Source organism: Heterodontus francisci, chromosome 3, assembly GCF_036365525.1.
Source record: "Heterodontus francisci isolate sHetFra1 chromosome 3, sHetFra1.hap1, whole genome shotgun sequence".
In the NCBI taxonomy this organism is placed as follows: domain Eukaryota; kingdom Metazoa; phylum Chordata; class Chondrichthyes; order Heterodontiformes; family Heterodontidae; genus Heterodontus; species Heterodontus francisci.
The window spans coordinates 142,670,527-142,685,677 of NC_090373.1; the positions used below are offsets into that span (position 1 = coordinate 142,670,527).

A 15,151-nucleotide genomic window follows, 5' to 3' on the forward strand; every position below is an offset into this window, starting at 1 on the left:
ATGTGGAGAAAAACAATTGTGGAGACACAATGGCCAGAATGGCCCCTTTCTGTGTTATAACAATATAATCACAAATGGATTTATGTTACGTTATCTATCAGATATTCCGGCCAAACAATGATTTTTTTTAAAAAAGGAAATTGGATGGGCACTTCAGGGAATTAAGCTTGCAGAGCTACAGGGATAGATCAGAGGAATGGGACAGACTGGATTGCTATGCAGAGAGCTGGCATGGACCCAACAGGCTGCATGGCCTCCTTCTGTGTTGGAATGACTTATGACTTTATAAACAGTTGCTTCTCCATCACCAGCACAGCCTCTCATTCATATACACACATTCTCCAGTAATTAGATCCATTACGTCCACATATGCCTTGCACGATTTGTTACCTACACTGTCTTGTCCAGCTCCCTTTAGCTACTTTGAAATGTACTTTATAAACCAAGCCAAATGTTTCTATATCCAGTAATCAGCATTCTGTAGGCAGTTTAACTTTTGTTCCAATTCAGTTTTATTTTGAATTACAGGGTGGCACATGACTTTGCTACAAACATCACCACAGCACAACTGTGTTCTAACAGCATCAACCTTGTACAAAGCTCCTTGCTACAGATAAAACAAACTGTGCTCTAATCACCAACGAATGTCGGCCTGCAATATGACTATATTTCCTCTCTCCCCCGTACACATACACGCGATGCTCTCAGCAAGAATGGGATGAAGTATTGATCACAGCAGCAAACACTCAAGCCATTAGAGATGAGTCAATGCAAATAGCTGTTGTGAAGTAAAAGCAATTAAGGAGGAAATTCTCTCCATGTTAATAACATTCATTGTAAAAGCAGCATGCAGCAGTTTGCTTTCAAATAAACTTGCCTTCTTTCAAAGATTTTTCTTTTAAAGTGCTGACTCTGAAGAGGCAAATTTCCAACTTCACACTGGAAGCCGCATCCACTGGCAACACATCAGAAATTTAGGCACAAGTTCCACACAATTTTCAAAGGGACATCGAGTGGGAGTAGGCCATTCAGCCCTTCAAGTTGGTTCCAGCATTCAGTTATAGAGTCATACAGAGTTACAGCACTGAAACAGGCCCTACAGCCCACTGAGTCTGTGCTGACCATCTGCCACCCATTTATACTAATCCTACATTGATCCCATATTCCCTACCACATCCCCACCTTCCCTCAATTCTTCTACCACCTACCTACACTAGGGACAATTTACAATGGCCAATTTACCTATCAACCTGCAAGCCTTTGGCTGTGGGAGGAAACTGGAGCACCCGGCGGAAACCCACGTGTTCACAGGAAGAACTTGCAAACTCCACACAGGCAGTACCCAGAACTGAACCCGGGTCGCTGGAGCTGTGAGGCTGCGGTGCTAACCACTGCGTCACTGTGTCGCCCCCTATTCAACTGCATTTGCCCACACAAGATCCATTTCCGTTTATGCCCTTGCCTAACAAAAAAAACTATCAATCTCAATTGACAATTCATCCACAAACATTTGGGGCATCGGGTTCCTCCAGATTTCCTCTACTTTTTGTGGGAAAAAGTGCTTACTGATTCTATTCCTAAATTGCCAAACTCTATCTTTAAGATTAAGTAATCTTGATCTGGATCAAGATGAAATAGTTCCTCTGGGGTGGATTTTAATGTGCAAACGTGAAGAACAGGCAGGCAATGTGGGAGCCAATAATGTGTGGAAAGCCCAGAAATGTGTTAAGTGTGTCTGGAAGGTAGGAAGTCGAAGGCTGCAACCCTGTTTCACAGACATCTCACTGGGGATGTGCTGCTGGAGGCTTTGATGACTGGGTGGGAGATACTGTTACCTAGCAACAGGAGGATTAAACCTGCTGGGGAAACCAAGAAGGCATGGTTAGAGTTGGTGCAAGAAGTCAGCAGCCAGAGTGTAGTGCCATGTTCCTGCATCCAATGGGGGGGGGAAAGCAGTTGAATGACCTAGGCAGGGAAGGAAATGAGAACACAGTGGCACTTTCACCTACATACTTTTTTTTTCTTCATTCATGGGATGTGGGTGTCACTGGCTAGGCCAGCATTTATTGCCCATCCCGAATTGCCCTCGAGGTGGTGGTGGGGAGCTGCCTTCTTGAACCGCTGCAGTCCACATGAGGTAGGTACACCCACAGTGCTGTTAGGAAGGGAGTTCCAGGATTTTGACTCAGCGACAGTGAAGGAACGGCGATATAGTTCCAAGTCAGGATGGTGTGTGACTTGGAGGGGAACTTGCAGGTGGTGGAGTTCCCATGTATTTGCTGCCCTTGTCCTTCTACTTGGTAGAGGTTGCAAGTTTGGAAGGTGCTGTCTAAGGAGCCTTGGTGCGTTGCTGCAGTGCATCTTGTAGATTGTACACACTGCTGCCACTTTGCGTCGGTGGTGGAGGGAGTGAATGTTTGTGGATGTGGTGCCAATCAAGCGGGCTGCTTTGTCCTGGATGGTGTCGAGCTTCTTGAGTGTTGTTGTTGCTGCACCCATCCAGGCAAGTGGAGAGTATTCCATCACACTCCTGACGTGCCTTGCAGATGGTGGACAGGCTTTGAGGAGACAGGAGGTGAGTTACTCGCTGCAGGATTCCTCGTCTGTGAGCTGCTCTTGTAGCCACGGTATTTATATATGACTACTCCAGTTCAGTTTCTGGTCAATGGTAGCCCCTAGGATGTTGATAGTGGGGGAATTCAGCGATGGTAATTCCATTGAATGTCAAGGGGAGATGGTTAGATTCTCTCTTGTTGGAGATGGTCATTGCCTGGCACTTGTGTGGCGCGAATGTTACTTGCCACTTATCAGCCCAAGCCTGGATATTGTCCAGGTCTTGCTGCATTCCTACACGGACTGCTTCAGTCTCTGAGGAGTTGCGAATGGTGCTGAACATTGTGCAATCATCAGCAAACATCCCCACTTCTGACCTTATGATTGAAGGAAGGTCATTGATGAAGCAGCTGAAGATGGTTGGGCCGAGGACACTACCCTGAGGAACTCCTGCAGTGATGTCCTGGAGCTCAGATGATTGACCTCAAATAACCACAACCATCTTCTTTTGCTTTAGGTATGACTCCAACCAGCAGAGAGTTTTCCCCGATTCCCATTGACCTCAGTTTTGCTAGGGCTCCTTGATGCCATACCCGGTCAAATTGTGCCTTGATGTCAAGGGCAGTCACGCTCACCTCACCTCTGGAGTTCAGCTCTTTTGCCATGTTTGAACCGAGGCTGTAATGAGGTCAGGAGCTGAGTGGCCCTGGCAGAACCCAAACTGAGCAGTTTATTGCTAAACAACTGCTGCTCGATGGCACTGTTGATGACAGCTTCCATCACTTTACTGATGATTGAGAGTAGGCTGATGGGGCGATAATTTGCCACGTTGGACTTGTCCTGCTTTGTGTGTACAGGACATACCTGGGTAATTTTCCACATTGCCGGGGAGATGCCAGTGTTGTAGCTGTACTGGAACAGCTTGGCTAGGGGTGCGGCAAGTTCTGGAGCACAGGTCTTCTATTGCCGGAATATTGTCAGGGCCCATAGCTTTTGCAGTATCCAGTGCCTTCAGTCGGTTCTTGATATCACGTGGAGTGAATCGAATTGGCTGAAGTCTGGCATCTGTGATGCTGGGGACTTCAGGAGGAGGCCAAGATGGATCATCAACTCGGCACTTCTGGCTGAAGATTGTTGCAAATACTTCAGCCTTATCTTTCGCACTGATGTGCTGGGCTCCCCCATCATTGGGGATGGGGATATTTGTGGAGTCACCTCCTCCAGTTAGTTGTTTAATTGCCCACCACCATTCATGGCTGGATGTGGCAGGACTGCAGAGCTTAGATCTGATCCATTGGTTATGGGATCGCTTAGCTCAGTCTATTGCATGCTGCTTACGCAGTTTGGCATGCAAGTAGTCCTCTGTTGTAGCTTCACCAGGTTGACACCTCATTTTGAGGAATGCCTGGTGCTGCTCCTGGCAAGCCCTCCTGCACTCTTCATTGAACCGATTCGTCTCCTGGCTTGATGCTAATGGTAGAGTTGGAGATATGCTGGGCATGAGGTTATAGCTTGTGGTTGAGTACAATACCGCTGCTGCTGATGGCCCACAGCGCCTCATGGATGCCCAGTTTTGCATTGCTAGATCTGTTCAAAATCTATCCCATTTAGCACGGTGATAGTGCCACACAACACGATGGCTGGAATCCTCAATGTGAAGGTGGGACTTAGTCTCCAAAAGGACTGTGTGGTGGTCACTCCTACCAATACTGTCATGGACAGATGCATCTGCGGCAGGCAGATTGGTGAGGACGAGGTCAAGTATGTTTTTCCTTCTTGTTGGTTCCCCCACCATCTGCCACAGACCCAGTGTAGCAGCTATGTCCTTTAGGACTCGGTCGGCTCGTCAGTAGTGGTGCTACCGAGCCACTCTTGGTGATGGGCATTGAAATCCCCCACCCAGAGTACATTCTGCACCCTTGCCACCCTCAGTGTTTCCTCCAAGTGGTGTTCAACATGGAGGGGTACTGACTCATCAGCTGAGGGAGGGCAGTCGGTGGTAAATCAGCAGGAGGTTACCTTGCCCATGTTTGACCTGATGCCATGTGTCTTCATGGAGTCCAGAGTCGATGTTAAGGACTCCCTGGGCAACTCCTGCCCTACTGTATACCACTGTGCCACCACCTCTGCTGGGTCTGTCCTGCCGGTGGGACAGGACATACCCAGGGATAGTGATGGCAGTGTCTGGGACGTTGTCTGGAATGTATGATTCCATGAGTATGACTATGTCAGGCTGTTGCTTGACTGGTCTGTGGGACAGCTCTCCCAACTTTGGCACAAGCCCCAAGATGTTAGTAAGGAGGGCTTTGCAGGGTCGACAGGGCTGGGTTTGCCGTTGTCGTTTCCGGTGCCTAGGTCAATGCCGGGTGGTCCGTCCGGTTTCATTCCTTTTCATTGACTTCGTAGCAGTTAGATACGACAGAGTGGCTTGCTAGGCCATTTCAGAGCGCATATTAAGAGTCAACCACATTGCTGTGAGTCTGGAGTCACATATAGGCCAGACCAGGTAAGGACAGCAGATTTCCTTCCCTAAAGGACATTAGTGAACCAGGTGAGTTTTTACAACAACTGACAATGGTTTCATGGGCATCATTAGACTAGTTTTTTAAATTCCAGATTTATTAATTGAATTCAAATTCCACCTTCTGCTGTGGTGGGATTCAAACCCATGTCCCCAGAGCAATACCCTGGATCTCTGGGTTACTAGTCCAGTGACAATACCACTATGCCACCGCCTCCCCTAAATCCTGATGTGCCTATCGCTCCCACACCACACCCCTGCCCCATTCTGCCTTCCCAAGCCTACTCCAGCACATCACTCCGCACATCAACTTACCTAGCAGGTACATCCATCCCGCTCTGTCTCTGCACTTCTTCACATCTCCATCTATCCATCCATCACTGGCACTCACCCTCTTCCTTATGCAATGTCATGCCTCTCCCTCAGTCACCCTCAAGAAATGCTCTCCATCCATTGGGTGGACACATGACATAAGTCTCACGCATAGGTTTCCTTTTTCCCTCCTTGCAGGGGAAGAGAACAGAGACACCGAACAGAGGCAGAGAACTGGAGGTGCCTCTCCAGCCATCTCACAACTGACAGCTGCAGAGAAAGAGGTTGAGTTTCAGTGTGCTTGGCCGTCTGAGATGAGAGCCCTCGAGCTACCTGGTGGCAGAATTCAATATCAGACAGCCACATGGCATACAGCACTCACTCGTGTTGACTTGATGTCAACTGCAGGTGATGTGTGATCTGGTCCATAATGCGAACTTCAAAGATTCTTACCTTGACAGCACTCATTCACATCTTTTATAACCCACAGGCGCTTCACGCATCCAGCACAATTAGGGCAAAGTCGCCGCCACCGTTGACTCCTCAAAAGGAGTTACATCCCTCTGATGGTGCACCGTCACAGGATTCATGCAGAACATGCACCAAGTCAGAGACTCACTTCGATGGGACCAGTTAGATAGATAGTTGGGTTTTCACCCAGTGACTCACACATCACAAGTGAGCAAGAGTAGATACTAGAATTAGAGACTGTAGTGGAGCGTCTGCATCGGAGGGCACAAGATGCTCCAAGCTCTGCTCAGCTGGATGCAGATGCTGTATCCATTAATGAAGAGGGTAATCATTGAGTAGCAGCAGAGATTGTGATGATGTTTCAACAGGTGTCCAAGCACACTGAGCACGATCACGGAGAGAATGGAGAAGTCCACCTCGAGCATGAGTTGGATGATGTCACAGGCCACTACTTTGATTTTTTTTTAAAACCATGACAGAGTGGCCAACTGCATCAAACGTGGCAATTGAACGAGTGTATGTCGGCCTCCAACAATGGCTTGTGCACTCTGGTTGTCACCTTAAATAGGATGAATAATATACTGGCCTTGGACTTTGAGCAGCGAAGTGTGAGCAGCGTCATTAGAGAGCTGGTGGAGAAAGGGGACATGGAAGTAGGAATTTTATTCAAAACACTTCCATTTCTCACCCATTACACCCACCACCCTGTCTCAGTCAGTACCCAATGCACTGCCTTGTGCCCTGATGACCGAGTCCGTGCCTGCATAGGTACAGGCAGAACAAGGCTCTGTTGGGGCTCTCATGGACTCCAAAACCCAAAGGTCAGCAACCAAGAGCAACTCAACAGTCAGAGCAGGGACGTAAGCAGCCTGCATCTACATCTGCAGTTGTCACAGGGGTTGGACCCTGTAGAGACAAAAGAAAAAGGAATAGTAAAGATTTGTAGTTGCACAAGGGTACACATGGGTGTATTACACATTTTGTACTGTTCAGTGTTATTGCTTCATCTGATGCACATAAACATGATTCCTTTGCACCACTTTCCCATGCTACCCTTTCTAGGTTGTTGGCTGCAAGTTTTTTTTTAAATTCATTCATGGGATGTGGGTGTCTCTGGCTAGGCCAGCATTTATTGCCCATCCCTAATTTCCCTTGAGAAGGTGGTGATGAGCTGCCTTCTTGAACTGCTGCAGTCCATGTGGGGTAGGTCCACCCACAGTGCTGTTAGGAAGGAAGTTCCAGGATTTTGACCCAGCGACAGTGAAGGAACGGCGATATGGTTCCAAATCAGGATGGTGTGTGACTTGGAGGGGAGCTTGCAGGTGGTGATGTTCCCATGTATTTGCTGCCCTTGTCCTTCTAGTTGGTAGAGGTCACGGGTTTGGAAGGTGCTGTCTAAGGAGCCTTGGTGCTTTGCTGCAGTGCATCTTGTATATGGTGCACACTGCTGTCACTGTACGTCGGTGGTGGAGGGAGTGAATATTTGTAGATGAGGTGCCAATCAAGCGGGCTGCTTTGTCCTGGATGGTGTTGAGCTTCTTGAGTGTTGCTGGAGCTGCACCCATCCAGGCAAGTGGAGAATATTCCATCACACTCCTGACATGTGCCTTGTAGATGGTGGACAGGCTTTGGGGAGTCAGGAGGTGAGTTACTCGCTGCAGGATTCCTAGTCTCTGACTTGCTCTTGTAGCCAAGGTATTTATATGGCTACTCCAGTTCAGTTTCTGGTCAATGGCAGCCCCTAGGATGTTGATAGTGGGGGATTCAGCAATGGTAATGCCATTGAATGTCACGGTGAGATGGTTAGATTCTTGCTTGTTGGAGATGCTTGGCACTTGTGTGGTGCAAATGTTACTTGCGTCTCATCAGCCCAAGCCTGGATATTGTCCAGGTCTTGCTGCATTTCTACACGGACTGCTTCAGTATCTGACAGGTCACGAATGGTGCTGAACATTGCACAGTAAAATCCTCACTTCTGACCTTATGATTGAAGGAAGGTTAATGATGAAGCAGCTGAAGATGGTTGGGCCGAGGACACTACCCTGAGGAACTCCTGCAGCGATGTCCTGGAGCTCAGATGATTGACCTCCAACAGCCACAACCATCTTCCTTTGCATTAGGTATGACTCCAACGAGCGGAGGGCTTTCCCCCTGATTCCCATTGACTCCAGTTTTGCTAGGGCTCCTTGATGCCATACTCACTCAAATGTGGCCTTTTCAGTTGTGATGATGAATGGGAAGACCAATGAGGGGCTGTGAAAGGGAGGCTTGGTTGTTTTTAGGACTGCTTTGTGTTGGTGGCATTGGGGGCAGAGGATGGGGACAAAAGTGGCTTTGACATGTGGTTGTTAGATGGATCCACTGGAAACTAAGTGAACCTCGCAATAATGCCAGATAGCAATGTGCAACACTGGTGGTGGATTACACTCATCACCTTCTGTCTCCTCATCAACTTCCTCCTTAGAAGAGGCTATGTACCTCATTGCTCCTGCAGATTCAAACCTCGCTGCTGTGCACAGAGCGGAGCACACCGCAACCATTCTGGAGACCCTGACTAGTGCATACTCACATCCCTACCAATTACTGATCCATGTCACAAGATTAATTCCGATTCTGTGCAGAAATGTACGGAGACTTGTTCCGCCTGTACCTGTGCAGGCGTAGACTCAGTCATTGGGACACAAGGCAGTGCGTTGGGTCCTGACTGAGACAGGGTTGGGGGTGTGGGGGTGTAATGGGTGAGAAATGGAAGTGTTTTGAGTAAAATTCCTACTTCATGTCCCCTTTCACCACCAGCTCTCTAATAATCCAGCCACACTTCACTGCTAACACTTTACTGCAGATCAGTGGGTGCTGAAAGGCCAAGGCCTTTCATCCTAATAAGGTGTCACCAGAGTGCAAAGTAAAAGGAATGAATTAATCTTTATTTTGTCAATACATCACTGTCCTAGTATGGGTTACTTCTGTCATTTTTCAAAAAGAAAGACTTGCGCAAAAATAATAAAATTAAGCAAAAGCCATCTAAAGAGGCATTAGCTTTTCAGGGTAATCCCATAATGCAGGATGGGGAGCAATGCATGGTACAATGGAGCAGTGTAATGCCCCATACTGCTTAGCTCTCGTGTGCACTGCTTTAGGAAAGTTTTAAATTTAGATGATGAATTTTGCAGTATGAACTGTGGGCAACCACTTACAACATACACCATTGAAAAAACATACAAGATACAATTATTACAAGATACTATGCAAAATGTATACTCCAAATTTATCATCTGCATAGCAACTCCAACAATAACTTGCATTTATATAGCACCTATAACACTGTAAAACATTCCAAGGTGGCACATAGGAGCATTATCAAACAAAATTTGACCACCAGGAGTAGTAGCAGGCACAGGCAGGTAGTGTAGGAGTCCCGTGTCCATCCCCCTCTCAAACAGATATATCACTTAGAATACTGTTGGGGGGGTGGGGGAGGGGAAAGGATGGCCTCCCAGGGGAAAGCAGCAACAGCCAAGTTCGTGACACCACGGATGGCTCTACTGCACAGGATGGGGTGAAAAAGAGTGGGAGAGCCATAGTGATAGGAGATTCAATTGTAAGGGGAACAGACAGGCGTTTCTGTGGCTGCAAATGTGACTTCAGGATGGTATGTTGCCTCCCTGGTGCTAGGGTCAAGGATGTCTCAGAGCGGTTACAGAACATTCTGAAGGGGGCGGGTAAACAGTCAGAGGTCATGGTACACATTGGTATCAACGACATAGGTGGAAAGAGGGATGAGGTCCTGCAACAAGAACTTAGGGAGCTAGGTAGTAGATTAAAAAGCAGGACCTTAAAGGTTGTAATCTCTGGATTACTCCCGGTGCCATGGGCTAGTCAGTATAGGAATAGGAGGATAGAGCAGATGAACGCATGGCTGAGGTGATGGTGCAGGAGGGAGGGCTTTAGTTTCCTGGATCACTGGGTCTGTTTCTGGCAAAGGTGGGACCTGTACAAGTTGGACGGGTTGCACCTGAACTGGAATGGGACCAACGTCCTTGCTGAGAGGTGTGAGAGGGCTGCTTGGGGGGGGGGGGGGGGGGGGGGCATTAAACTAATTTGGCAGGGGAATGGGATACAGATTAGAGGTACAGTAGGGGGTGATAAACAATCAAATATAGAAGAGAAGCCGAGTCAGTCTGGAAGGCAGAGCAAATATAGACCTGTTAAGGCACAAGTGAAAAATGCAAGGCTGGATTGCATCTATTTTAATACAAGGAGTCTTACTAGTAAAGCAGATCAATTGAGGGCGTTGATTAGCACATGGCATTATGATATTATTGTTTTCACAGAGACATGGTTGAGGGAGGGGCAGGACTGGCAGTTCAATATCCCAGGGTATAGAATCTTCAGGCATGACAGGGGAGGGGGTAAGAGAGGAAGTGGCATTGCACTGTTGATCAAGGAGTCAATTACTGCAGTAAGGAGGGATGATATCTTACGAGATTCCTCAAATGAGGCCATATGGGTAGAACATAAAAACAAAAAGGGGGCAATCACTTGGCTGGGAGTGTACCACAGGCATCCAAACAGTCAGGGAGAGATAGAAGAGCAGATATTTGTAGGCAAATCTCAGACAGGTGTAAAAATAATAGGGTAATAATAGTAGGGGATTTCAACTTCCCCAATATCAACTGGGATAGTCTTAGTGCAAAAGGCTTAAAGGGGGCAGAATTCTTAAAATGCACACAGGAGAGCTTTTTGAGCCAGTACGTAGATAGTCCTACAAGGGGTAGTACTGGACCTAATCCTAGGGAATGAAGCATCAGTGGGGGAGCATTTTGGAGATAGTGACCATAACTCTAAGAATTAAGGTAGTTATGGAAAAGGACAAAGATGGACCGGAAATAAAAGGTACTGAATTGGGGGAAGGCCAATTTCAATACAATAAAACAGAATCTGGCCAAAGTGGACTTGGAGCAGCTACTTGTAGGAAATTCTACAAAGAACAAACAAAGAACAAAGAAAATTATAGCACAGGAACAGGCCCTTCGGCCCTCCAAGCCTACGCCGATCCAAATCCTCTATCTAAACCTGTCGCCTATTTTCTAAGGGTCTGTATCTCTTGACTTCCTGCCCATTCATGTATCTGTCTAGATACATCTTAAAAGACGCTATCGTGCCCGCGTCTACCACCTCGCTGGCAAAGCGTTCCATGCACCCACCACCCTCTGCGTAAAGAAATTTCCACGCATATCCCCCCTAAACTTTTCCCCTTTCACTTTGAACTCGTGTCCCCTTGTTGAATCCCCCACTCTGGGAAAAAGCTTCTTGCTATCCACCCTGTCTATACCTCTCATGATTTTGTACACCTCAATCAGGTCCCCCCTCAACCTCTGTCTTTCTGATGAAAATAATCCTAATCTACTCAACTTCTCTTCATAGCTAGCGCCCTCCATACCAGGCAACATCCTGGTGAATCTCCTCTGCACCCTCTCCAAAGCATCCACATCCTTTTGGTAATGTGGCGACCAGAACTGCACGCAGTATTCCAAATGTGGCCGAACCAAAGTCTTATACAACTGTAACATGACCTGCCAACTCTTGTACTCAATACCCCGTCCGATGAAGGAAAGCATGCCATATGCCTTCTTGACCACTCTATTGACCTGCGTTGCCACCTTCAGGGAACATTGGACCTGAACACCCAAATCTCTCTGTACATCAATTTTCCCCAGGACTTTTCCATTTACTGTGTAGTTCACTCTTGAATTGGATCTTCCAAAATGCATCACCTCGCATTTGCCCTGATTGAACTCCATCTGCCATTTCTCTGCCCAACTCTCCAGTCTATCTATATTCTGCTGTATTCTCTGACAGTCCCCTTCACTATCTGCTACTCCACCAATCTTAGTGTCGTCTGAAAACTTGCTAATCAGACCACCTATACTTTCCTCCAAATCATTTATGTATATCACAAACAACAGTGGTCCCAGCACGGATCCCTGTGGAACACCACTGGTCACACGTCTCCATTTTGAGAAGCTCCCTTCCACTGCTACTCTCTGTCTCCTGTTGCCCAGCCAGTTCTTTATCCATCTAGCTAGTACACCTTGGATCCCATGCGCCTTCACTTTCTCCATCAGCCTACCATGGGGAACCTTATCAAACGCCTTACTGAAGTCCATGTATATGACATCTACAGCCCTTCCCTCATCAATCAACTTTGTCACTTCCTCAAAGAATTCTATTAAGTTGGTAAGACATGACCTTCCCTGCACAAAACCATGTTGCCCATCACTGATAAGCCCATTTTCTTCCAGATGGGAATAGATCCTATCCCTCAGTATCTTCTCCAGCAGCTTCCCTACCACTGACGTCAGGCTCACCGGTCTATAATTACCTGGATTATCCCTGCTACCCTTTTTAAACAAGGGGACAACATTAGCAATTCTCCAGTCCTCCGGGACCTCACCCGTGTTTAAGGATGTTGCAAAGATATCTGTTAAGGCCCCAACTATTTCCTCTCTCGCTTCCCTCAGTAACCTGGGATAGATTCCATCCGGACCTGGGGACTTGTCCACCTTAATGCCTTTTAGAATACCCAACACTTCCTCCCTCCTTATGCCGACTGACCTAGAGTAATCAAACATCTGTCCCTAACCTCAACATCCGTCATGTCCCTCTCCTCGGTGAATACCGAAGCAAAATACTCGTTTAGAATCTCACCCATTTTCTCTGACTCCACGCATAACTTTCCTCCTTTGTCCTTGAGTGGGCCAATCCTTTCTCTAGTTACCCTCTTGCTCCTTATATATGAATAAAAGGCTTTGGGATTTTCCTTAACCCTGTTTGCTAAAGATATTTCATGACCCCTTTTTAGCCCTCTTAATTCCTCGTTTCAGATTGTGCCTACAATCCCGATATTCTTTCAAAGCTTCGTCTTTCTGCAGCCGCCTAGACCTTATGTATGCTTCCTTTTTCCTCTTAGCTCGTCTCACAATTTCACCTGTCATCCATGGTTCCCTAATCTTGCCATTTCTACCCCTCATTTTCACAGGAACATGTTTCTCCTGCACGCTAATCAACCTCTCTTTAAAAGCCTCCCACATATCACATGTGGATTTACCTTCAAACAGCTGCTCCCAATCTACATTCCCCAGCTCCTGCCGAATTTTGGTATAGTTGGCCTTCCCCCAATTTAGCACTCTTTCTTTAGGACCACTCTCGTCTTTGTCCATGAGTATTCTAAAACTTACGGAATTGTGATCACTATTCCCAAAGTACATCAGACCAGTGGGAGTCAAAGAGGAAATAGTGAGAGTTCAGAGCCAAGATGTACCCGTTAAGGTGAAGGGTAGGACCAACAAGTCCAGGGAACCCTGGATGTCAAGGGATATAGAGGATTGGAACAGGAAAAAAAAAGAGGAGTCTTATGGCAGATTCAGAGCACTGAAAACAGCAGAGGCACTAGAGGAGTATAGAAAGTGTAGGGGGTACTTAGTAAAGTAATTAGGAGAGCGAAGAGGGGACATGAAAAAACACTGGCGGGCAAAATAAAGGAAAATCCCAAGGCATATTATAAGTATATTAAGGGCAAGAGGACAATCAGGGAAAGAGTCGGGCCCATTAGGGACCAAAGTGACAATCTGCGTGGGGAGCCGGAGGACATATGTGAGGTTTTAAATGATTACTTTTCATCTGTGTTCACTATGGAGAAGGACGATGTAGACGTAGAAATCAGGGAGGAGGATTGTGATATACTTGAACATATTAGCATTGAAAGGGAGGAAGTATTAGCAGTTTTACTGGGCTTAAAAGTGGATAAATCCCCAGGCCCAGATGAGATGTATTACAGGCTGTTATGTGAGGCAAGGAAGGAGATTGCAGCGGCACTGACACAAATTTTCAAATCCTCTCTGGCCACAGGAGAGGTACCAGTGAACTGGAGGACAGTGAATGTGGTACCATTATTTAAGCAGGGTAGCAGGGATAAACCAGGTAATTACAGGCCAGTGAGTCTAACATCAGTGGTTGGGAAATTATTGGGAAAAAATTCTGAGGGACAGGATTTTTCTCCAATCGGAGAGACAGGGATTAATCGGGGATAGTCAGCATGGCTTTGTCAGGGGGGGGGGGGGGAAGGGGGAGTGGGGAGGAAGATCGTGTCTAACTAACTTGATTGAATTTTTTGAAGAGCCCATGGGATCCAGGGCAATTTGGCAAATTGGATCCAAAATTGGCTTAGTGGCAGGAAACAGAGGGTAATGGTCGAGGGTTGTTTTTGCAAGTGGAAGCCTGTGACCAGTGGTGTACCATAGAGATCGGTGCTAGGTCCCTTGCTGTTTGTAGTGTACATTAATGATTTAGACATGAATACAGGAGGTATGATCAGTAAGCTCGCAGATGACATGAAAATTGGTGGTGTCATAAGTAGTGAGGAGGAAAGCCTTAGATTACAAGACGATATAGATGGGCGGAGCTATGGCAAATGGAATTTAATCCTGAGAAGTGTGAGGTGATGCATTTTGTAAGGACTAATAAGGCAAGGGAATATACAATGGATCGTAGGATCCTAGGAAGTACAGAGGGTCAGAGGGACCTTGGCGTACTTGTCCATAGATCACGGAAGGCAGCAGCACAGGTAGATAAGGTGGTTCGGAAGGCATATGGGATACCTGCCTTTATTAGCCAAGGCACAGAATATAAAAGAGCAGGGAGGTTATGATGGAGCTGTATAAAACGCTAGTTAGGTCACAGCTGGAGTACTGTGTACAGTTCTGGTCACCACACTATAGGAAGGATGTGATTGCACTGGAGAGGGTGCAGAGGAGATTCACCAAGATGTTGCCTGGGCTGGAGCATTTCAGCTATGAAGAGAGACTGAAAAGGCTAGGGTCGTTTTCCTTAGAGCAGAGAAGGCTGAGGGGAGATATGATTATATACAAAATTATGAGAGGCATTGAAAAGTTAGATAGGAAGAAACTTTTTCCGTTAGCGGAGGGGTCAATAACCAGGGGGCATAGATTTATGCTAAGGGGCAGGAGGTTTCGAGGCAATTTGAAGAAAACATTTTTCACCCAGAGGGTGGTTGGAATCTGGAACACACTGCCTGAAGAGGTGGTAGAGGCAGGAACCCTCACAACATTGAAGTATTGATATGAGCACTTGAAATGCCATAGCATACAAGGCCACGGGCCAAGTGCTGGAAAATGGGATTAGAATAGTTAGGTGCATGATGGCCGGCACAGACACAATGGGCCGATGGGCCTGTTTCTGTGCTGTATAACTATGACTATGACTGAATCACAAAAG

At 46.9% G+C, this 15,151-nt stretch overlaps 1 protein-coding gene across 1 annotated transcript in view; it reads right to left on the reverse strand.

The window, feature by feature from the left end:
• The window catches only part of LOC137362204 (uncharacterized), a 130,597-nt gene that overhangs the window by 114,214 nt on the left and 1,232 nt on the right, over nucleotides 1-15,151 (reverse strand). The gene's annotated exons all lie outside the window — the stretch shown is intronic.